The sequence below is a fragment of the Solenopsis invicta genome, chromosome 8, assembly GCF_016802725.1.
Source record: "Solenopsis invicta isolate M01_SB chromosome 8, UNIL_Sinv_3.0, whole genome shotgun sequence".
Lineage (NCBI taxonomy): Eukaryota > Metazoa > Arthropoda > Insecta > Hymenoptera > Formicidae > Solenopsis > Solenopsis invicta.
Window position 1 is genome coordinate 12,360,025 of NC_052671.1, and position 26,167 is coordinate 12,386,191.

At 35.9% G+C, this 26,167-nt stretch overlaps 1 long non-coding RNA gene across 1 annotated transcript; it reads left to right on the top strand.

Annotated features, from left to right (window-relative positions):
* Positions 1 to 3,201: 3,201 nt before the first annotated feature.
* On the top strand, positions 3,202 to 24,383 carry LOC105198433. Its single transcript, XR_850878.2, has 3 exons — positions 3,202 to 3,827; positions 4,017 to 4,089; positions 23,614 to 24,383. It is a non-coding gene; the product is annotated as an uncharacterized LOC105198433 (long non-coding RNA).
* Positions 24,384 to 26,167: the final 1,784 nt, after the last annotated feature.

Sequence of the window (26,167 nt, forward strand, 5' to 3'; positions counted from 1 at the left end):
ACAGCATAAGTTACTTTCTATATAAATCTATAAAAAATTTACATAAAAATGAAGAGCTTCTAGGAATCCTCATGTACCAAAACTTGTAAATAATTTGTACAAATCACTCATGTAAAAAAAAATGTATTACATTTTTTGTACCGCTTATTACATCAGTTTTTAGTTAAGGCCCATTTTTCAGACGCTTATTTTTTGTTTCTTTTAAGAGAAATTTAATTATTGCAAATTTCAAAAAGATATAATAAAAACTGCTGTGTCATTTGATAGAAAACACTTTGTAGTTTGTGCAAATTTATGTTCCACAAATTTTATTTTTATTTTTTGTTGGAGAAATATAATCCAAAAGCAAAATGGTATGTCAATATTGGCGACCTTCCTCTAAAAGAATGACAATCAATCATTCTAAATATATAAATACGATTATTCCTCGATCATGAAGATAAAGATTAATCTTGTGTTCTTCACAGAAATACTATATTTAATATACTGTCAATAGTACACTTATCGGAATTAAATTGAATGCAGAATATTCGACGAGCATCCATTTTGTATCGCTTAGCACACGTCATTCAGCGCTCATCTTTCATCTCCTACGATGGTATATCCTTTTATCTGCGCGACCGTGATTCGAACGAGCGAGTAAAGACACACGTCGCTTCGGGTGTCGCATTTATTATTATTACTCGAGACGCGATCGTGACAGGTACCGAGAAAAGACGACGGTTTTCCGCGAACAATTAATTATTAGGCCACGCGATTCCTCAACTTTCACAATAATCAATCCATGAGACGTACACTCTGAGAAAAAAATATTTGATATTTGTTCAAATTATAATTGCATAGTAAAATAATTATGTCTAAGAACTTCATTTTTACAGTTATTATTGCTATTATATTAACAATTTTATGTTTATAGTTTCATCAACTATGAGATAAAATTTTACTATAAATTATGATAATTTCAAATATTAGAGAAAAAAATAGTAATGACACTCATTTACATTTTATTCAATAAAATGTAACAAGTCGAAATGTGTATAGCCTAGAATAAAAAGTTAAATAACAAAAAAAACTCTCGAATGTACTATATTCGTGTGATAATGCGCTCAGGTTTAAAAATAATAAAGTATGTGTGCAATTAAATATTAAAGTGTACCTTGAAAAAGTTTCGAAATGCTGAAAAGTAAAAAACCTTATAACAATTGTCAGCTATTGTGTATTACATGTGACGTTAGCGCTACTGCACAATGGCAGGCTACTAAACAAATGATTCCATCAGTAATTACCAGCAATTCGTCGCCAAATAACGGAGATAACGGGAATGGTCATAATACCACCTTTACCTGCAATAATTAATTACGTTTACACGGCCCGATTTACGCCGAAGTTAACATCGATGTTACGAAACTGGAAAATCACAAACTTTCCATTCTTTAGAGGAATACTTATCATTGATCAGTAATATAACACCGATGTTATAACTTTGGCTTAAATCGAGCGATGTAAACGTAGTACTTGATGCTCCATATTTTTCTCTCAGTGTACGAATATTTATCGCGACAATTACCTTGTTCGGCTAATTTGTCCGAAAGGGAAATCGAAACAGGAAGCGATGGAAACTTTAAATATACGCATACAGATTTCATTGTTGTATATACATGTATATTTCGTGATATTTAAGAAAATTATTCCTCGAATGCTTAGACGCGAATAAACATCACTCTGCGCTTCGAACATTGGGTACGTGAGCGTAAATCGCTCGTTATCTCCGAATCAAGAACGTAAAATGAAAAACGCTATTTTGAATAATTCGAACAACAGACTATCGATCAGAAAACGAACAATTGACTTTTCGAATATCCCTCGACAAATTAAAACGGAATATATTCGGCGCGTCCTAATAAGTACGTTGCACGCCACAGTAAGTTGAATATTTTATCGTAACAAAATATTTCGTTTGGCTGGCCACGAGAGACGCGTCATGTTTGTTTTCTTTTTCGCGACAAATTGTTTAACGCACCTTGTCATTCGCGCGACGAATCCCAAGTGGACGAGCAATGACATCGTCCTAGTCTTAAAATACGATAAATAATGCAAATGCTTAGCGATTACATGTCTCCCGCAATTTATCAGCATCGAGACGACTAATTTAAATATCTTGTACGATTTATTGATCTAGAACGGGAAATAAAACGATAGGTCTACTTACTACCTCCATCTGTTTTATCTAATCACTTATAAAACAAGATCTAACTTATTAAGTTTTGTCTACATTATTCATCTCTCGTTTATTTCAAATTTTTATCACCAAGCATTGCTTAAATTAAATAAAAATATTAAATATTAATGGTTTAAACCACGAGGACGATAATTATTTCTTTGCGGATAATAGACGCATTTAATTGACGAGTAACATTACAGTCACAATCGATTTCACATTTTCGTAACTGTTAAACGCGTGAATTAGGCATTTGTATATACATTTGATGAAATCTTCCACCGTTTGAAATTCGGCCTTTGTTATGTTAGTAAAATTCGAAGCTTCGCGTCAATCTATATACTTCTGCGCGTTATTCTTCTATCGTGATTTAATAAAACATGCATATGATTAATACGGGAGTGTCTTACAAAGTGTTGGGCTATCGTTTAATTAAGTTTTTTTGTAATAATATTTTTGCAACATAATCCAAAAGAAGGCGTCATCTGAGAAATTGGATCACAACTGGCAATAACACGCGACTCAAGTGCGTCGCGAGCGATTAGACCGCGCGAGTAAACAATAACAAATATATGATAGGTTACTCACCGCCCTCCGCAGTCGCGCTACGCCGACTGACGCCGACCGACGCCGACCGACGCCGACCAAGCTTCTGTTGCTCTCCTCGCGCGCTACGAGACGATTACGATATGATTAGGAAACGGCAGTAGACATAAGCATCGATACGTTTCAACTTGCAAGCCCAAATCTTAGACAGCGGTGATGTAAAACGATCGACGAGACACGCGACGCGAGTGCGTCGCGAGCGATTACTACCGCGCGAGTAAATAACAAAACAAATAAATGATAGGTTACTCACCCCTCTCTCCGGTCGCTCTGCCCGACGCCGGCCAAGCCTCTCGGATTCCCTCGCAGCGCTGCTTCTCCATAACACACACGACCTGATACGCGCGTCCTTATTACCAAAACACAGCGAATACAGGATCATTTACGCAGGCCGCACGTAGTTGCCGATTAAACGCGATTCGAGAGCGCTTCGCTACGATGCGTCTCCGTGGCGTTCCGTTGGCGGAAAAGAGCGGCGATAGCGGATGACGTCAACTTCACTCCGATTTATCGCGCGAGTCAAGCGAGGGTTAAGAGGCCGAAATCGAGACGGCTAATCGAGACGGCTAATCGAGAGTATCGAGACGGCTTCCCTGCACGCACAAGGTGTCATACGCGTGCTGTAACGCGCGCTAACGCATGCATATATACAAAGTAAGGGTCAATCAATCGCGTCGATTCGACATCTTAAGTTTTATAGCTTGACTCGCGTTATGTCGCGGCGGTAAATCGGAGTGAAGTTGCCGACGCTGACGTCATCCGCTATCGACGCTCTTTCCCGTCAACGGAACGCCACGAAGACGCGGCGTAGCGGAGCGCTCTCGATTCACGTTTAATCAAGAATTACGGCTTGCCCAACTGGTCCTGTATATTCGTTGCGTTTCGGCAATAAGCGCGCGCGTGTGAGATCGTGTGTAAGAGCTGTGGAGGAGCAGCGCTGCGAAGAATTCCGAGAGAAGGAGCGGCAGAAGCTCGGCGTCGGGCAGCGCGAGAGGGAAGAGGAGTGAGTAACCTATCATTTATTTGTTATTATTTACTCGCACGGTAGTAATCGCTCGCGACGCATTCGCGTCGCGTGTCTCGTCGATCGTTTTACATCACCGCTGTCTAAGATTTGGGCTTGCAAGTTGAAATGTATCGATGCTTATGTCTACTGCCGTTTCCTAATCATATCGTAATCGTTGTCTCGTAGCGCGCGAGGAGAGCAACAGAAGCTTGGTCGGCGTCGGTCGGCGTCAGTCGGCGTAGCGCGACTGCGGAGGGCGGTGAGTAACCTACCATTCAAACCACATTACAAGGAAAAATATAAATAAAATAGTTTTAGAAAGTTACTAACATGTCAAATAATTTTATTTATATTAATAATACTATTGTTTCAATCACGCAATATGCAAGAAACAATCGAAATCAAATTTTCGTTTTTCAAGAATTTTTACGTAGAGAAAAACTATAAATGTATAAACTATAGATTTTCACTTTTTTAATTATCTAAAGAAATCATATTTTTATCAGTATTAATGCAATGCAATGTTTAATTCCTAAGAAATACGCTGCTTTAGGAGGGTTATACCAGTGACTCTAATTTAGCCAAATTAAATTGTCCTGAACCTATTACAAAAAGCAAAATATTAAGAAAATAGCTAAATGCGAACAAGGAGGTTGCACGATATCCGATCAGACTCGCCAATTTCCATAGCATCCTGTGATACAAATCCCGTAGATCCTCCGTTCCCAAAAAAAAACTGCATCCGGCTGCACTTAATAATTTCCCAGTGCCGTCTCGGGGAAGACGAAGGGCGGCACGTGACTTACCCCATCGTCGTGGAACACCGGCGTGGCGCGGCCATTCGGAATGTTTTGACAGGGGGGTGGGCGTGCGGCGCGTGGCGCATAGCTGTTTGTAAAACATCACCGGCTCCTTTATCGGAGACGATATTAAGCACGCGTGGGTCACGCCGGATCGCCTCGGCCATTGTTCGCATTGTCGCGGCTCGATTGCCGAGAAGAAAGGGCGGCGATAGTATACGAGGGAGGGACGAAGGGGTGGCATTGTGGACGAGGCGAGGCGCCGCCGTGATTTCCCTGTATCCCGCGCCCGCGATAATCTAATTGAAAATAAATCCCCCGGTAACCGAGACGGCAATGATAACCCCCTCCCTCTCTGCTCTATCACAAGGGGTAAAGATAGCATTCTTCGGTCCAGATCGGTATGCAACTGACGTGATTGCAGCCATAAAATTAGTGAGATCTTCATTATGATATACTCATTATTAAATTAAAATAATATGTGGCGTCTTTTAAATCCCAATCAGCACGAGATCAGATAAATTTGATGATTTAAAACACTGATTTCCTAGATTTGTAGAAAAAAAGATCTTTAAATTTTTTCAATTCTCAATTTTAATTTATTTTTGCGTTGCTGCGTTGCATTTTAATTTTTATAGGGGAATAAAATTAAATCTTTAAAATACAGATATTTTATTCTTTCGATAAAGTTCAACTTATATAATTCTCATTAAATTTCTAATTTCCAAACAGTTTTGCGAGTATCGAAATTGACGTATGTATATAAAGTTATTGAAAATTGGTACAGATGCGTTGATGAAATAAGTACATTTTACATTATCTTGATTTGCGTCTTTTGACAACAGAAGAAGAGATATGAAAGTAATTTGCTCACGCGTGCAGCAGGATGAGTGCGTCGCAAATTTCAGGATCCTGTAACCGAGATGATAACGCTCGCGGGTTGATACGCGAGCGCGTAATCAGCGCGCGATTTATTATTTGCGCGAGTCGAAGCGGTAATTCTCGCGGTCCACGGTGTACGCTCACGAGGTATCGCGAGTCGTCACGCGAGGAGGGTAGATGGTGTCCTCGACACAGGGGTGGAAACGCGAAAACGTGACGGCTACGCGTCCGTATTGTTTGCGCGAGGAAAGTAGGGACCCGCGGAGCGCTTATTTACACGAGACAAATAGGCAAACAAGGAATTGCCGCGCGGCTCACCGCGAGCACCGTGCAAGAGTCTTGCGACGACAATTAGCCGATAATTTCAATAGGAAACTAAAATGAGAAACACGTTCGTTGGCTCCGAATCAGCCCAGTCATAGCATAAAGTATCCAAACAGAACAATAGATTATAATAACATCAAGATGACGTTAAAATTAATCGTGAATGATAAAAAAGTGATTTTTAATAATTATTTTAAAGTCACTTGGATGCTATTTTAACTTGGATCATAATGACTGTCTATTTTGCTTAGGTAGAAATAGAAATTAAAATCCGTTACAACAAAAATTTTTGAGACATGAATACAAAAACATTATAATAATTCTTGTTGTTAAATCATTAATAATCGTTGAAAGTTTCTTGGCTTACATTAATGCTTTATATATTTATGTTGTGCTTTTTTAAACACATTTTTGATGAAGTTAAGTGTTCTAATTTTAGCCAAGAATATTATATAATAGTAATGTTAGAGTAATGTTTCACTATATCGTACATTTAAATATGTCATTGCATGTTTCTATTATTTATAATTTGTAGTTTATTAATTTTGTTATAAAGAGAAGATAATTTCACATTTCACATAAGACATGAATAATGCGAAAAATTATTTATCAAACAGAAAATTAAATAATGTTTACAATTAAACACAATAATAAATTATTAAAAAAAGAAAAAAAAAGAAATTGTTACATATATACCAAAAAGTATCGTTAGTTTATTATCGATCATAAACGTTGATGGGTTTTATCGACAGCCTCAGAGGAACATTTGAGAAATATTAGCGGCATTTATTTTCGTTAATATTTGCCAATATAATCTTTTTCCGTAAGGGAATATTCACAAATGTGAATCAAATTTTATTTTATCTCCAATCTACGAAATATACGCTGCCGGATCTACGCAAAATCCACCGAAGTCGCGCAAATTTATCGTCCATAAAATATACACTAGGCATATTGACGTAATATTCAGTTAATAAATCATCTACTGTAAAAAATACGTCCATCGTATGTACATAACTCCGTTATTGAAAAATTATTCGTGTAGATTTTTTACCGATGTATATACTTCCTTGTGATTGCATTCAAAATATTATGGCTACCGATTTCCGGATGAGAACGCAAATCAAAAATTTATTTGGAAAAATTACTGTTAAAGAAAATCAATTGCTTTTATTTTGCCAGTACTATAAATAATTAATTTATTCAAATTTTTAATGATATGAATTTTTCAATAATAATTTTTTGACGAAAAAAAAAATAGAAAAGGTACTGAAAAAATTAATTTAAAAAAATATAGAAATAAAATGTCTGCATATATAACCTAAATATCGTAATGTTTAACCGGCAAATCGTAATGTTATCGGTCATTCCTGCGTGCAATCTCGATGATAATGGACCAACATTATAAAGCAAATAATTGCTCATTGCTCCTTACTGCTGACTGGGATTAAATTCCTCTGCATGATGGAAAGTTCCTTTCTCTCTTATCATCTCTTTATCAAATAAAAAATAAAGTTCATGGAAAGAGAAAATTCATAAGAAGAGGAAATTCACAGAAAGAGGAAATCTATGCCTTTAAATCGTAATACTATCTACCGTTCTATATAGCCTATGCATATATTCAGGGGCGTTGAAGTACATTTTTCACATATGTGATAGTAGCCAACGGAAGAGAGGGAGAGAGAATATGGTTAAAGTTAAATTTAAATTTTATGTATATATATAATAAAAATTAAAAAATAAATAAAGTACACAAACGGCTTCAAATTATTTTCGGTCTTTATATTGCCTTTTATTCATATTTGTATTGAAAGTACACATACTTATTTTGTGCTTTTCAACAAATTTTTATTTATCGTAAATGTAGCTCGTCGAATATTATTTTTATTCATAAATTATTACACATCTCTGCATCAAATGAGGTCGTTGGCCACATTCGATTGGTCGCCTAGAGGGAAAGAAATTCCGCCAAGAGCCAATCAGAACGTATAGTTCATTGTTCATTGAGATATCGCCAATAAAATAATCTAATAAATTATAATTTATCTGGCATTATAATAATTATTTGTTAAAAATTTAGGCCAGATGCTCGACATGTGTAGAAATTCTATGGTAAATTCACGATTCCACGCATAGATCGTCAGTCCTGCATGTATTACATACAAAAATGAAAAATATTTCATAGTTTTCTATAATCTTTCAATACGAATTAATCATGTATGTACACAACATATAGAACGTGCCACAAAAATATTCGATTTCTGTTAAAAAGCAAGCATTTTCTCAGATGAAGCAAAAAAATTTTCGCATAATTTATTGCTTCTGAAGTAAATGGAGTTACTTCGGATCGCGGAATATCCGTGACGGCAAAATCTTTTTCGTAGCTGGTACTCGCGCAAGCTTGGCTAGTCACGCTGAACGGGGTTGGTTGCAGCGCATGCCACGGGGACTGAAGTCTGTTTGCTCATGAAATATGCAGGCATGCGCCCTCCATAACTGCTCGTAAGCACTGAAACTTGCGTGCAACGTCGGGCTACCGAGCTACAGCATTTTCCGTTCTTCCGCACAGGGAAGGACCATTTGTGAAGACGAAGCGAATGTACGCACGAGCACCAGGCGTGAATCAATTCTTCGGTATTAGGAAATAATAGCGACGTGCGCAAATGACAAGTACGCGAGATTTAGTTAGGCAAATAGAATGAATACACGTAAAAGAGAGAAATCTCTCGTTAATGGTGTTTGGAATTTTCATTTATTAATGAAAGATCACACACAATTTCGATAAAATACAAATATCTTTCTTTCTCTTCACGTTCTTTACGTTTGTCTTACATCACAAACTTTATAAATAGTATTTAGAATCTATAATATACCAAATCTTTAAATACGGAAATGTCAAAGCAATATCCTCCTGCTCATGTTTCCATTTACCATACATTACGATTATTGCAATTTATTGATTATCCAAATATGTGCATATATAACATGATAGCACAAAACCGTTTTGAACAAGATCATTTTAGTGTGAATTTTTATGGTGTAAGTCGAGCCACATTAAAAACGAATAAAGTTCAAAATTTGACCGAAATAAGACGAAGGTGCTCGTTTAGTAAGTGTCTGCCGTTAGCATAACAATCCTGAGTAGACAAGCTAAACTACCGTGACTAAAAATCGTTAATATTAAATTTATTTTTATTTTATAAATATTTTTTAGCCTTTTCGCTCCGTGCGCGGGGGGGAGCATAAATTATCGTTTACTGATTAATATTGAAAGATATCGAAAAATAACGCCAAAGAAAACTTTTCTCTTCAAATATATGACTACGCTTTTTTATCCTTTATATTACGTCTCACTCAAAAAATAAAATAACAAGCTTATATGGTACAGTACCGTTCCACGAGTTAAATTCGCAAAATGTAGCTTATTAAAGACGAATTCGGCGCAAAAGGATTGAGTCAACGAAATCTTTTCCTTCTTATTTCAACGATTGCCGGTGCAGTTGGCTTAATGAACGTAAATCGATACCTTCCGCAAGAGGAGGTATGTAAGTACCGCGTGCGCAAATACGGTTTTTTGTTACTTGCGCCAGGAGCGATGGTCAATATTACATCAAGAGCTCCGAATTGATCGAGCTTCGTACCGCGTACAAACATTTTAACAAACATTTCTCTGCTTTGCCATTAAACGTGCTATTTAAGCGGGAGTTACGCGTCTTGAACTACTTCGCACGAATAATTATTGAACGCTCGACATCGTCGTTGAACTTTTTTAAATCGAGTATTTTCGCGATTCACGCGCACGTTTGTTATCGCCGAATATTGGCAAATCAGGTCGATCAAAGTGCGAACAATTGAGTATTAACGATTCACGCGAAAAACCGTGGGTTCTTTTTTTTTTACTCGCGACCAATGCTCGAGACCGGATATTTCGAGCCAACGCGCGTTTTGTTCGTATATAACAAATATTTCGCGCTGCAAGCGGAAATTACTGCTTTCACGGAACACAACGGCGGGTTACGCTCGATGCCTCGACGCGGGCAGTTCGTTGATGATTCGGCCGGATAGAGACGAATAAAACGGCCTTTCATACGCGATCGGTATCGCAGGCTCGATTCCGACGTGGGTTAATTGCGATAACCTGGCCTGCTGGTAGAGGGGTTGTAACAACATATGCCGTCCGCGGGGTTAAATAATCCGGCGTGTCCCGTCGTCGCGGACGCCTACCTAACTCATACACAACGTGACGAGCTTTCGTGCGCCACGTAAGGTCGTAAAAAAAAAAGCTGACAGGTACACACCTTGGCGTGTCAACTTGTCGAACACCAACATCGCCTCGCGCCATATGCCTCGCTTTTAGCTCGCGAGGCGAGGTGCACCAATCTGAGAACTGTTCGCGTTTTGATTATTCGTAGGGTGCAGGACAGCGCCGTATGTAACGCGGGTACACAAACGAGATGCCAACAAAGTGAAGGGTTTAGTGTTGCAACGGGTCACGAAACGATATCGAAGTTTACATTATAAAACAGCCAGCGCTTCGGGGAACTGGCGCTCATGCTCTTGTTGCATTTAACATGAACGATTAATTCTCAAAAATACTGGGAGATACCATTTACAGCTAACACGCCAACGATACGAAGCGATGGTATACACTTTGCGATTGTGATAGTCACGAAGCAACGACAAAAATAGGATTAAATTGATATTAATAGAAAATAAGATCCTTTGCGTCGCTAAAAATGTCACGTGAAAAGCAAACACAAAAGAATTTTAATTATATATTAAAATTAAAAAAAATGTATATACAAAATGTATGAAAAAATTTTAGTTAATTTAATCATTCAATTTATTTACTCAAATTTTCCAAATTCTTTAAAAATTATAACAATGTATATATGTATATAAAAAGAGAGAAAGAGAGAGCTTGCTGTTATTTATATAAAATTACCTAAATAATCTAAATTAAAAAATTGCTTCACCTTATCTTTATTTAAATAATTATAATGTATACTATCTTAAATAAAAGTATTATTTTTTTCAAATTATATAAAATAATTTGATCAACGAGAATTATTATTCTTAGCCTCTAAGTTACCATTTATCTTGACAGGAAAATTTTTCAAAATGATAACAGAGTTGCGTCCAAAATTCAATGCTAATACAAAAAAATCTATAGTATACATAACACAAACTCTAAATTTTTAATATTAATAATGTACATTGGAACGAAATCCAGATTGCGCAAATTAGTAATAAAATAATATAAAAATTGCTCCAAAACTATAAATTTGAAAACTTTTACAAGAAATTTTGCCAGTCATTATATAGTAAGTTATATGTTCCTTTTATTTTTGAACTTAAAATTAGATTTTTATTGGCGCATAAATTTAAATTCAAAGAGGAATATTTTTTATGAAATAAAATTATTTAAAGAGTTTCCATTTTTAAGGAATAATAATTTCAAAATAAGAATATAAAGATAAGGTTTTTATGTCCTAAATTGTTTTACTTAATAGCGATATTACCTAAGAGTTATTTAGGTAAAATTATGTATAAAATTACATCATCTTTATCTTATATAAGATATAATACATTTACGTGTAATTTGTCTTATCTAAACACAACACTGTGTATATGTATATGCATGTGTCAAATATGAGAATAATTCTTAAAAAAAAAACTTTGAAAAAGTGAGATACGCTTGCTCGGAAACTATTACTGCTGCTACAAACGAAAAAACTTCTAACGTATATTTTGGAAAAAATATATCAAATTAAATTTTATTTTTCCTACTTAATTCTTCTTCCGAACTCTTCTTGGTCGCTTGTCGACGAAACGATGAACGCATATTAGAGCAGACCGATAGCTCGATAAGGTCCAATCGATAATAGTCGCTCGGTTGGCTGGATGACTGACTGGTTGGTCGGTCGAGCATATACATATATTATATACGTATATGTGTGTGTCTATATATATATATATATATATATATATATATGCATGTATACATAAGATCTCTCCCTCTTGCGCTCTCCGTCTCTCCCGTTCGAACCACCTCTCGTCTCTCCATCCCTCTCCGTTCGATTGGTTCACCCCGTATAAGGGCGAATAAGACCGAGTAAGGGGTAGTAGGTAGGTAGGTAGGTGGTATAGATTGAGCAAACAGCGCGTTTATAGCGTAGAAGGGACTCCTCTGAATTTCCTCGACACGAACCGATCGTGGCAGCAAGCAGCGATGCGGTACTTGAAAGAGAGAGAGAAAGAGCCTTCTCGATTATCGAGTACAGCAGGTTATCGATTGCTCGACGATGAGCATCGTTTTCGCATGGGCCCACGTGAAGAAGCGTAAGATTCTAATGGTTGTAAAATTAAACGCGTGAACCTGATAACTGTGCCATCTCGCGTGATTTAATCGTGAAAAGATTCTTGCTCTGTGTCTTCTTCTCACTTAACTTTATTTTAATCATGTTAACGAGATTAACTGCAATGGTTAATTATATAGAATACAATGACGTATGTAGAGCAAAAGTAAGAGTTAAAGAAAAACAAAAAAAATTAAATTCTATTACTTATTTAAATAATTCAAATAATTTTTATAAAATTGTATAACGTTAGCTATTATAGCAAAATAAATCTTTTTTTATTTATTTAGTTTTATTATATAAGATGTCTAATAAATAATTCGAATAAAACAACGAAAGAGAAAATTGAATAATCGTTCAGAATGTTATGGCAGATTAAAAAAAAAATAGGTTTTGAGAATTACATATTTTTAATAGCTACTTACAGTTAAAAATATTTAACTTACAGTTAAAAATATTTCATTGAAAGATCCATCTCAAGGAAAGCAGATTATTTCCCTGAAAATAAATCTGTTGCACGCTTCATTAGATTCCGCTATTTTATTTTCTTAACCAGTCACTGACAGACATTTCACTTTGCACGTTGCTTAAGAACGAAACATTCATGAATTCGTTTTAGCGGGCGAGCGAAGACCCGAGCGAGAGAAGTTCTCTCGCGGCTTCGGTCGAGGTGGATTCACGTATGTAACGTCGTTTCAATTCGGACCGATGCTTTGCCCGATCGGCTACGGCCCTCATCGTCCGCGGATGAACGAACGGATGAATCTTTCTCTGTGTTGCGGAGGGTAACGTCGTAAAAAATTCATTACCCATCCGAGGAATCGATCGCCGAGCCCCGTGTAATTACGTGCTCTTTACACCATACCACGCGCCCGCTCCCTCGAAGACCGGACGTAATGAGAACGTGAAAAAAAGTCGACAACGAGGCGCGATCGGGCTCCTCTGTCTTCGTCCACGTTGCATAGACGCATCGTCGATACAGCTCGTGAAAAAAGCACAAGCTTGATAGAGAAAATTCAGCTAACAGTTAAACAAAAACTTAATGAATAAATTTGCCGAATAATTAATGATCAAATTATTTAGCGATAAGTAATTAAGTCTATCTTTTTGCTTTCGTATTTAATAAGTGAGCTACATTTTAATTTAATTATTACAAATTGTGTATTTAAAAAATTATTAAGAAACATATCACATTTATTAAGTTTCTTATTCTTTTTTGTTACATTGATTATTTAATTAGCAACTCATATTTCTACGTATTAATATTTAAATGAAGGCGGAGGCGGAAAGGTCAAAGGTCTAACATCTCGCACGAGGCACGTTTTACATCAGGAATGTGCATTCTCGAATATGCTGCTGCCATTATTTCAATCCGGAACAAATCGTTAATTTTGCAGTGCGTTCCGCGATTTATACCCTTCAGCTCGTAATTCGTACGAGAAACGTGTGCATGTCCGTGTGTGCTTGCGAAACACGAAAGCTGCGCGGTGTTCGACAGAAACAAAAATCGGAAAATATATCAATTCTTTCGCAAGCTGTACTAAATTTTTCAAACCTATTTGCTCCATTAACTACTTACATCTAGATAATTTTCATATTAACTGTGGATGCGTACGTATGTAATGTATATATTAATATATTATGCGAATGTACAAGCAAATGCGTTAAATATACGCGAGTTGAATACCGTTTTTAAAGCCAAAAAAATAATACTTGAAGAGCGTTATTGCAATTTGTGTGCACAAGGAAAAAGAATCATCGTGCCACGACCTAGAATGATTCACAACAGATTACGCCTTGACGAGATTATAATATCAGTACGCGGGTCTTTCGTATCTCCTTGCCTATCAGTTTCTCATCTAAAACCTAGCGTAAATTTTATTACGCCATCACGGGAAAACCAAATTAAGAGATCAAATTAATCGATTAATTTCGAAAACACTTTGTTCTATCAATGAAAATATCTTTACACGAAATTAAAATCATTTATATATTTCCAAGCGTTTCAATGTATTTGAGAAATGTGCTAAATGTCATGTTACGTTGGAAAGAATATTATCTCGACAACGATGCCAAGAATTCAAATAGTTTCTAATATCTAGAAAGAGTTCTTCATATTTAGAGGGAAACACTTTACTTTTAGCAACGTGGTTCTATGTCGTTGCGTGTTTTTTCGACTTCATGTGCAAATCAAACGAAATCGGAGTAATTTTATAAGATCCCGATTAAGTGTCCGGTAATCACCACGCTAATTAATTGTCATCGATATCCGGAAGAAACGATGTCCACGGGCGAAAAGAAGTTTTCGAGCTGTTTCCTAATCCAATTTCGCGAGACTCTTCTACCGGCGCCGCGCACCGAGAGACTGCTTTTAATTAATTGTATCAACTGCCGTGGAGGCAACGAGGTGGATGTGATTTGACTAACGAGGCAAATTCTTAAATTAACGAAGAAACTACCCCGGCTCTCTGAAACCGTGAACTCCCCAACCCCCTCCCCCCCTCTTTAGTATCTCCTCGTCTTTTCTATTAGCCGCTTTTCCGCATCCATTGGCTCTTATTTCTGATTATTTAATTAGAATTGATTTACACTCGGTTTGCTTCTTAATTTCCTATTATTTTCTGATCTTGATTAAATATGACGCTTTACGATATGATTAAGAGAACAGACGGAAAACATGGTGATTATACATTTAACGTAAAATGAATAAAACGGTATTAAAGTCCGTATTCAAATTTAATTCAGGATTATAAAAGTCCACCGTACGTTAATCCGGTTTTATTAAGAACGCGAATTTTGGACGCTCCGAATTACAGGGCCGTCCAAAAATCAATTTCGTTCTGAAACAAAGTTCGATCGCGATAGCGCGAAATCCCTCTCGCAAAATGTAATGTACACTGTCCTACGGGGGAAGGAAGTGAAAAAAAGTCCCGGGGATTGTTTTCCGAAGTAATAAATTCCGCGCATGGAGGGATCTATCGTGATAGTAAATTCTCGTCCGACAACGAAATCCTGCGCAAAGCGTCGCGCGCTGTTATTATGGAAAGAAGAAAAACAATCTCGCGAAGTAATAAATCCCGGGCGCGCGGGCTGGGCCGCGCCGCTCGCGCAACGCCGCGCGCCGCCGCTGCCGCCGCGATGTAAATTCGTGCCTCTCGCCGTGAAACGGATTTTACTTCGAAATAGAACGGCACGAACGTTTCGTCGCCGGATATCTTATCGTCGGTGCGGCGCAACGTGCGTTATCAGGTAATGTATTTATGGGGTGGGATATGAACCTAGAGGATAGATATCGTGAGTATTCGTAAGGCAGATACGTTTAGCGACAACGGCGTTGTACGAGTCGGCAAAGTGTACAGGGTGGACTGAAAATGAGCAGCGTCGGCAGTAATTTATTTAGAGAGAAAATCGAAATTTCTTTCAAGTCCCCTCCCCCCCTCTTTTCCCTTTTGTCGCTGGATTTTCACCATTTCCTCCAATCTCTGCATTGACAAATTGTACAAGTAGAACACCGCTCTTATTTCGACGTGGATAATCAATCTATCACGCCGGGCGCGAGTAAATATTTCTGATAACGGCACTCCACTCGTAGAATTATATAATGCAATACAATTTTGGTAATAATATCATTTTCTAAATATTTCCTACTTTAGGAGCGCTCTGTATGTACGATAATGAAAACCATGGGATGAGCGTAATATCATTACACGTTACACGTGGAACATGTTATTTATGGAAACGAAAGCTACGCCCTTTTAAGAGCATCGAGGTGACGTTACGCCGACTTCACGTTCTGTAACGAGGTGATGTTAAACGTGTAGAGATAAAGCAGCACACACACACACACACACACACAGAGAGAGAGAGAGAGAGAGAGAAGCGGTACCTTACCAAATGTACGCGCTTACGTAACGTTTTATTACGCTGTAATTCACGTGGCGATACGAATAATCTGTTGACAAATATACGAAAAAATATCTGTCTCTTGAAATAAGGTATTTATAGTTAGGTAGACGTAATATATGAGGATAAGCACGTAATGGTAAAAAAAAATGGAATAGCAAGAAATATTAGTTTTCAGAATATAATTTGATGGCAAGAGACTTGACATTTCAAATGCTATATCACTCTACGAGCTGATTCTTTGTAATAATATACGCATTTCAAGAAAAATAGCTTGTACGCTGAAAGAAAGAAATGGTTGTAATTACCACAATTTAACTATAATTTTTACTTTTGACAACTATAATATACATATTTATACTTGTTTTAACCATGCAAATTATAGCTATTAATTATTGTTACTACGTAAATAGTAGACAAATGTCAAATAAATAATATAATATTTATTATAAATGTGATTGCATTTACTGTGCGTCAAAAATTTAATTTACTTTATCATTCACATATCTTCACTGTTAAATTCATAGAGTCGAATTCTACCCAATTTGAGTTATTTCGTATATATCGTTCGTATAGATCGCTAATGCTCTATTAAGTGCTTACTTAACGTCGTCAATTTAAATTAAAACAATAAAGTTAAATAAGTTAACTATAAAAATGTTAAATTTGACTGAAATTTAATTTATTATTTATTAAATGCATATGATAATACGAACACTATACTTCCTTTAAAATTAAGCAATTTAAACATGGAAATGAGTTGATTAAATGAGGTTGTTCTTTTAACTACATATTTTGTGTTAAAATTTCGATACACATAAAAGTTAAAAATAATAAAATGTTATTTAACTCAAGGAATTGAGTTAAATTTGATCCTTTAATATTTAACAGTGCTATATTGTTTATGATATTAATATTTGAAATTATCATAATTTTTAAGTAAAATCTTTTCATAATTGATAGAACTATAAACATAAAATTATTATTATTAATATTAGCTTTTATAGCAATAACAGTCATAAAAAACAAGCTCTTAATCATAATTATTTTATCACGTAATTAAAACCACAAATATCAAATGCTTTTCTTTCAGTTTATACACGTGTATAAATATAACACATATAAATACAATTTTTCTTAATTCGATTGAAACTCAAAACTTTTGTGAATATCTTATTACGTCATTTGCATCGTCAATCGTTCACTTGTATATTCTAGAAAAGAAAGACTTATTTGTGCATGACTGTGAATAATCGAGAGATCACTAAGAAGAAACCGATTTTTTACGAGTGATTGCGACATTTATGACGTAGTCATTCGCGGTTTAAAAAGTGGGACAGCCCGCGGCTTTACATCAAAATTATTTATACAGTCGCGCGGTATGGTCAAAAATTCAAATTCGGGTAGCTTGTTCACGCGTTGTCACGGGATCACAAGTGCACGCTAACGGCGCTGACGGATTTACACAAGTGTCTCGCATAGCATTAATTGGTCCTCGATTTCAAGAGTCAAGACCGATAAATTTTATTTTAATCGTTTTACCAATGCCGCGCAATTGCTCCGGCAATGACGTTCAACGGCAAAGTCTAATTGGTTTGTGCACAATCTTCGTTTTGTGTATAAAGTACAATATTATATAATTGTAAATACAAAGCGTCATAATCTTTCAGATAATATAAGGATCGTATAAGATCAATAATGATAAAAACAGAACGTGAAGAGAAACTTGTGTCCTACTATATCAAATTATCATGTTAAAGTATTCGGTCGTTATTACATCATCACTCAACCCTTAAGCCTGCGATTATCTGAAATCTCCGATTCCCATTTTTGACACTCAAATAAGGTGAACGATCGTCGTCGGAACGTCAGGCGTCGAAAACACCGCGATCGGCCAAAATATTTAACCTGCGATTAACCGCTCCTCCCGTACACAGAATGATTCAAGAATCAAATACCGAGAGTCAACCCGTGGGGTAGACTGGGTACATATTGTACTCGAATACTACCATCTTGCCTACACGAGCCGAGCGAGTTTGTACGTGGCGCAGCGTCGCGTGTATGACGACGACATAATAGTAGTTACACATATACACCCCAAGAGGGAAACGGTGAGAAAGACAGAGAATAAGAGGGAACGAGAGAGAGGGGCAGAAGGGACGTACTTAATGGGAGTGAGAGAGACAGATGTAATAGTAAGAAGATGACGGCAGGCTTGAAAAGAAGGAGAGAGGAATACTCTGTAAAGAGGGAGGGAGGGAGGGAGAGAGGGGGAGGGAGAGAGAAAGAGAAAGAAAACGCGAGCGAGAGAAGGGAGGTACCCCGGGAGAGCGAGGGAGACTGGAAAGAGAGAAACGGCAGAGATGCTGCTGACATTGCTTGAACATATTTGAGTTGCTCCGCTCATGACCAAATATTTATTTATTTGCTCGGTAATACACATTTGTATTAACCGCGTAGCGCGCGATTCGAGGCACGTTCATTCAGATTTCCCTCGCAAATTTCGTCGACCCGCCGCAACGCGCGCGCGACTAATTGGCAACCGCCCGCGGCCACTTATCGCATTTATCGCACTCATATCGTACTTACCTGCCGCCCCAATCTCACACGTGAGATACTGGCGTTCTCTACACGTGAGAACTTTCCTCTGGCGATTCGTCGTATTCTTTGAAGCAATCTATGGATGCTTTTCATTTAATGACTCAAGCATCAATTTTTTTTTACATATTTGGTATTCGATGAATAGCAAAGAACTACGCTTGTGTCACTAGATGGAAAGTATTCTATTTTATTTAGTACTTGAAACCTCGTAATAAAAATCTCCCCTTATTTCTTTTCTCAAAGAAAAAATCTATTCAGGCAGCAAATTCACGAGTTTTATGTACGTTCTCTGAATGTAGTAATATTTTATTATGTTTAGGAAATATCCTATACAACAAATGTCCTATACAGAGTAAAAATTACAAAAATTTTACAAAATATTTCATTTTTTAATTGAAGTATTTCTGAGATACCTTTGAAAATTTTCGGTGCTGTATAGAATATTTCCTAAACATAATAAAACATTAGTACATTCAAGGAACGTACATAAAATTCGTGAATTTGTTGCCCGAATAGATTTTTTTGACATTTCTGTAGACATTTTCTGCACTTAAAATCTTATAAAAAAAATTGCTGAAGTTGCCAGAATTATTTAAAAAATCTACAATTTTTCTAAAATTACCAAACAACTGTTCAATAACTATTGAAATGGCTATAACTTTTTTGTGATATTGCTAGCTTTAACTTTGTTTTCTAATAAATTTAAATACTTCAGAAAAATAATATTTTTAAATGTATTATATGCGAGGATTGCAAAATCTAAAAAGTTACAATAAAATATTAAAATATTAGACTTAGAATATTTAAATTTTATTAATTTTAACTCTAATTATATAAACTATCACTAATTTGTTTTCCTGAACAAAATTTTTATTTTTGGCCGTCGAATTGTTCGTTTTTACACAATATTAAAAAAAATACATTTAAATCTTTTAAAATTCTATCCAAAGATGTGTTGATAAAAATAGGAGTGTCCGATTTGGACCGGGGATGATTCCAAATCGGATCGGAAAAAACGTTTTTACATTTTCCATTATAATTCAACACATGTGAGAGATACGTCAAAATGACCTAAGGCAAAAATAAAGGAAAATTAAGATATCTTTTCAGCGGCACCTTCGATTTTACGATCGAACTTTATTTGCGCCTTATAAAAAGCAAAAACTACAAATGTGTCCAATTTACCCCATCTTCCCATACATATAACATGTACTTTTTTAAATAATAACTAGTTCTTTTTCTTTTATCGTTTCTTATTTTATTATCCTTTTTGTGAATGCAGAGTAAACATAATATTTATATCAGGGTTCGGCAAAAAATGCATATTTCGGCCGATTTACAGTTAGGCCTTCCCTTTACCTCATGCAGTCCACATGTTAATCAGCATTTGAATTACACGGGAAGTTAGATAAGGAGAAAGCTTCAAGCTGAAAATCGACCGAAATATGCATTTTTCTCCGAGCACTGATCTATACAATACTAAAATTGATAGCATTTGCAAAAATTTACCGCATACTTTTAAGTCTTACACGAGTATTCTTTTCAAGGACATCAATAAAAGATTTTTATATGTGCTGTCTGTATGTCTTGATTATTAATGCAATCTTAGAGCATACATATACATGGAGTGTGCATTGCCTTCACCTCCCATGGTCCAAAAGTGTGTCCAAGATGTGAGAAAGATATACATGGAATAATCGTTCTCTGTACGCATGATGTATGTACCAACATCGCAAAAACGAAATTTACTAAGGTCTGTGCTGTATGAAAACTAAATAAGAAAGCGATGATTTCTTAGAATCTTTTAAAGAGACGTTTTGAATAGAAATATTTTCCATTAATAATTAACAAACTGGTATTAAAAATAGGTTATATTTCAGTCTGTCTGACATGTAAAACCTAATTTACATTCTCGGCATTCAAAGATATACTGTCCTTGATCTTTCATAATGACTCAAATCCCTTTTATTGCCTTTTTTAGAAAGAGGTTTTACCCAAAATAAAGGAGTTATGCCCAGGTAAAGAAGAGCGTTACAAAAAGACCTGTTTTTTGCTATATTCGGGGAAAGTAAAACAAACGTCATTTTTTTTGCAGGTTTTAAGACGAAGAATTATGTTAGTTAAAATTACGACGCATTACGGAAACATACAGAAAATTGCGTTTAAATCAAGAAAAAGTGTGACGTCACAGTCATTCGTGAGATAAGATGCTACGCTATATATATCGATGATACACAGTGTGATAAATGTGGTATATTATAGTGTGTTCATATTTTGATATTAAAAATACAGAATATTTTATAAGAATGCTACATTTAATAGCAAAAATGTCAGGCATCATAAAAAAATGTCACAAAGGAAAGTTTTCGTGCTCTCGCATGGCACGCCGCGATTCGCTAGATGGAAAAGCCGTTTCGAACACGTTCGTGCAAGCACACGTCTGTTGCATCTGATATTTTCGCTAATAAATATACCATTTTTATAAGATATTCTATTTTTTTAATATCAAAATGTATCCATCGTATAACACGGGTAATACGTATAGCATATCGATTGATAATTGTGATATGTTCGCATTTAAACGCAATTTTCCACAGTATTGCCGTCGTATGAGGTACTAGCCTTTAACTGGCATCATCAGATTCCTCGTTTCAAAAATTATAAGAAATAATGTTTGTTTTACTTTCTCCGAGCACAGCAAAAATAAGCCTTTTAGCATCCTTCTTACCCTTTATACGGACAAAGGATTAAGCTTAAGTTTAAACAGTTATTAACGTTACAGTTTTCAACGAAATAATTTCAATATTAAAAATAAGAAGAAAATTAAAAATAAAAAATAAAAAAGAGTATTTATTTTTTATTTATATTTAATTCTACTGAAGAGAAAAGAATCGACAATCGGCTTTTTGTAGAATATATAATTAACGAAGTAACATATTTATAATATGTATTGTGTCATCGAGTAATGTTAGCCGACAGACTTTCCACATCTTATCTTGTTATCTGCCTGTAGACATGTGTCACTAAACAGGCGTAAAACTGCAATTGGTGCGGACAGTCGGCCGACACTGTTGTGCGATAGATTCGAAATGTGTATAGTATGTGCTGTATTTGCTGTATTAAACATAGATATATATCAACAAATTTCCGGGTGCTCGATATTCCGGCCATTTACTTTTCTCCGCGTCTTTCCCGGGCCCGGAGATCCTCAATATATAACGTTTTGATCGCGTTACCGGCTGCAGTTCGCTGCTATACCATTATTTGGCTGAACCAATCTTTACCTTTGATACGAAGCGGTATAAGTGGAGGGAATTACTGGAACGGCTGTTTGAGTTGGAAATATTTGGAGTGACGCTTCGTTCTGCCGAAGGGTTTATTGAATTTTGTTTGGCGATATTGTAACTTCGGCTGCTTGACATACGCCGGGAGTATCTCTCAATCACTGCACTACATATGTTGCCGCATTCCGCTAGCATATCAGCTGAGTTTCTCCTCAATTTTATCGGAAACTCGCAAATTGATAATCGTGAGGTAAATTGTGGTGCATCAATATGAATTGTAATAAAGAAGGGAACAGTGATAACGGAATATAAATCCTTCTCTGTTGTTCGTATGTTAATATTAATTTGTTTATTAAATCATTTCCTCACGCAATGATAAGAAATATTTACACAGAGTATATAGACCTATAGAATGTAGTACTCTACAGAAAAAATTTATTTCATGAAAATATCTGCAATATTGAACTAAGACAATGTTATATCTGTTGACATTATGATATCGTGATAATTCCAGGTGCAAAAGAATAACATAAACCGATATCTATGCATGTACATTATGAGTTTATCTTAAAATTTTTGTCGATTGGCTACCGACTGGCGGATCTTCGACTACACACTTCGATCCAATCGGAGAAAGTAATCGCCAGTACACAACGATATTATCGCAAAGTAATGTAGGTCGGGTGCAAACAAAACTTCGTTTATCGATTAATTATCAATGAAAACTATACAAGGCGGTAATCTCACCGATTACCCCCGAGGCGCCATAAAACCGTTTGTCTCGCTCGGCGTGACTGCGCCCCGGCGCGCGAAGATGTCAACATTTTTATCTAGAAGGGGTCGGAAACCCATTATCATGTCTGAGAAAATCCATAAATACATAACGTGTAATTGGCATTTCAAATCGCAACGCGATGACTGATTTCAATTAAACGGATATCACACTCTTTGTAAAAAATACCAGCAACGCGATAAAAGCTTTGGCTTCTCGATATTTTGTAAATTTGGCAGGTAAATTTGGATTAAAAAATAGAAAAAAAAGACAGAAAATTAAAAATAAAGTTATATTTATTTATAAGCGTTATATTTATTCATCTTTAGTTTGGACACTGTCTCTGTGTTTTGTTTTTTCGGTTATTCGCGAATAAAATTAGAGATGTCACTCCAGTATCAATTTATTTTTAAAGATGCTGCTATCTTATTAAATTAATTTTTATTTTTATTTATGTTATTTATTTATCGCTGAAAGAAAAATTCCGTGCAGCTTGAAACGTACAGTTACTATTTATATTAAAAGTTATTATTCTTAATTTGATTCGAATTTCATCATCTCTATTAAATATACACATATGTCGGTTTCTTGTTTATATAAAAAAATTACTATTTTTAATTTAGTTTGAATTTATTAAATATACACATATGTAATTAAAATAATTTTGTTGTTTGCTCGTTATTCAGCCTATTGATTTCAGATTATTGCTGATTACTAATACGAGCTAAGATGCGTGTTGTATTATTTGGAAAAGATTTATATTTATATCTGTACACAAATAAATAATCAAAATATCGTGAAGTTAACACTGCCCGACGATACGAAGCCGTTCGAAATTAATTATTACATTTATTCAAGGACTTCCAATAAAATCGGGAACGCCTACGAAGCTGGAAATCGAGGAGGCGCGGCTTGGAACCGCGATAACACGTACATCACGATTACTGGCGAAATCACGTTTCCGGAACGGCGAATAAACGCGTTCGACGATTTGCGAGTGTTTCCCCGGAAATTTTCGCCTCGCTTCCTGGATTCCATACGCTTTCGTTGGTACGTAAATATCGACTCTCTACGTCCGCTCAAGGAAGTTTGCAGTTCGCTACGACTGCGTTTCCATGGCGCAGGAACACATAGGACGTTATTAAAATAGATTAGTGTCGAAAATCGCGACCTCTTTCCCTCTGCAGTTTTCGCGTCTACTTCTTCGTGTTCTTTAATATCTGACAACAATTTTACTTTATAATCGTTGAATTAACTAAAAAGAAATTTATGTGCATATTCACATATGCTACATAGTCCAAATATTATTCCTAATTTAAATATGCTTTTTACTCTGAAAAAGATTGTATTCTCTCCGGCAGTTTCTGTCGTAAAAAGATAATACCGATCGTGTGACGAAAATACAAGCCAATTTTTTGTTAACATGTTCCATATTCCCGTTTATAACTATACCTTCACTACTTTGCCCGTTTTCAATCGTTAATAGGATTAATTTAACAATTGCCAATTATTGTAAATAATTTGATAAAATGTTTTGCACTATTTGTAATCTCTCCAAATTATTACGTAAATAACAATATTTTTTTGAAGATTTTGTGCAAACAGTAATATTTCGCATTTTAATAGATTTAATTTTTTCATGCAAAATATATTTTTATATTTTCTACTAATACTTTCTAGTACAATACATAATCTAAAAAATATTATTCTAATATTATTGTGATAAGATGATATTATTATCAACTTCATTAAATTTCAAAAAACTATACTCTCAGTTAATCACAAAAATCTCTGCTGTCTCAAATTTTCAAAGCTTTTTTCGTATGCCATCGTGTGCGTATTCTAAAATCTCATTGTGCGTAAATTGCAGGATTTGAAAAAATCCGGATTTTTTTAAAAAGACCAGCCCAATAGATTTTTTGGATTTTGTCGGATTTTATGCGTTTTTATTTTATATAGTCCACTAATAATTGACAAAATACGCTATTCAAATAATAATTCTGTTATGAATTAATTTTAATTTAATTTATTTAATGTAATTTAATATAATAGATGTAAACGTGCATATATCTATATAAAAGGCATTCTATGCCATGGACTAATCTTTGGAGTTGGCTATTTTTTATTTAATTAATTTATTGATAATTATTCCACCACATAGTCTTAAAATGTTTGTTACGTATAATAAAATTTTTTTTAATTCTATTATACGTAAATTTGTTTACAAAAAAATAAAAAATAGAATTTTTAATTATACATGTAATTAATATTTGAAGAAGGAAGAAAATTAAAACAAAAAAGATAAAATTAAACAATTTTGTTTAATTCTCTAAAATATAAAAAAAATGATTTTATTGGGTGGATTTTTGTAATTTTTTAAGTGTTTTTTAACTTGGTGCAACTTAATAAAATCCATCAGGTTTTTATTGAGTTCACCTCGTTAAACCTTGATTAATTGATACATCTATAAAATATCACGTGTATCGCCAGGTATCATTAAACATTGCAAACCTCGCCTGTGAACGTCTGAAAATTGTTGTGCGAGATAACCATTTCGACAGTCAGCAAATGAGATGCTTTCTTCGCAAGGGAGCCGCAACTTTAATACCGACAAATAAAACTGAATCCTTTCTAAATATACCCGGGTATCAGCGGTGCCAACATCGAGATCGTCCTGAATGACGAAGTTCTTACTTACGGAGTCTGTTACGGAGCGTGCCAATAATCGGGGAAAACTCTCGATATCGATTTACGCGAGAGCGAGCTGAGACAATACTGCTGCTCTCGACTCGGCCGCATAGGCACACATAAACGTTCGCGACCGAGTACTTCTTTCTTCTATCTCTCGTTTCTGCAGCAGAGAAAAAAATAGTCCTCACGGATATTGACGGGCAGAGATCCGATAGAGAACTTCCGCTGGAAGACGAGATAGGGCGAACTTGAATTGAGAGCTCGAATCAGACACACAAGCAACGGAAACATCTTCCTCCTGAAGGACGGCAAAGAGCATGGGAGAAACAGAGGGTACGTTTAACGTCGGCGCGTCTCTCTCGCATCGGGATAAACAATGACGCTGAGTTTTGCGGTTTGCAGCTTTAGGACGACGACGTCGACGACGATGCCGACTAGCTGCATCGTCGTTGGCGCAGGTGTATCGGCAGCGGATAAGCAAAAGGGGGTGAAACGAGGGGGCCGGCAAACACAAGCGGGAAAGAAACGGAGAGCACGGAAACTGGAGACCGTTAAAAGCCAACCGCGGGGGTGTCTATTTGCGTAGATCGGAGAGATCGGACAAGTGGCGCGGAGGTGCCTTTGTCGGACACCGCCGGGCTCTGTGGGTGGCTTACGCTCTCTCGTCTTTATCTATCGTTCGCTCTCCCTTTCTTCGCATCTTTTTCCTCTTTGTCGCGTC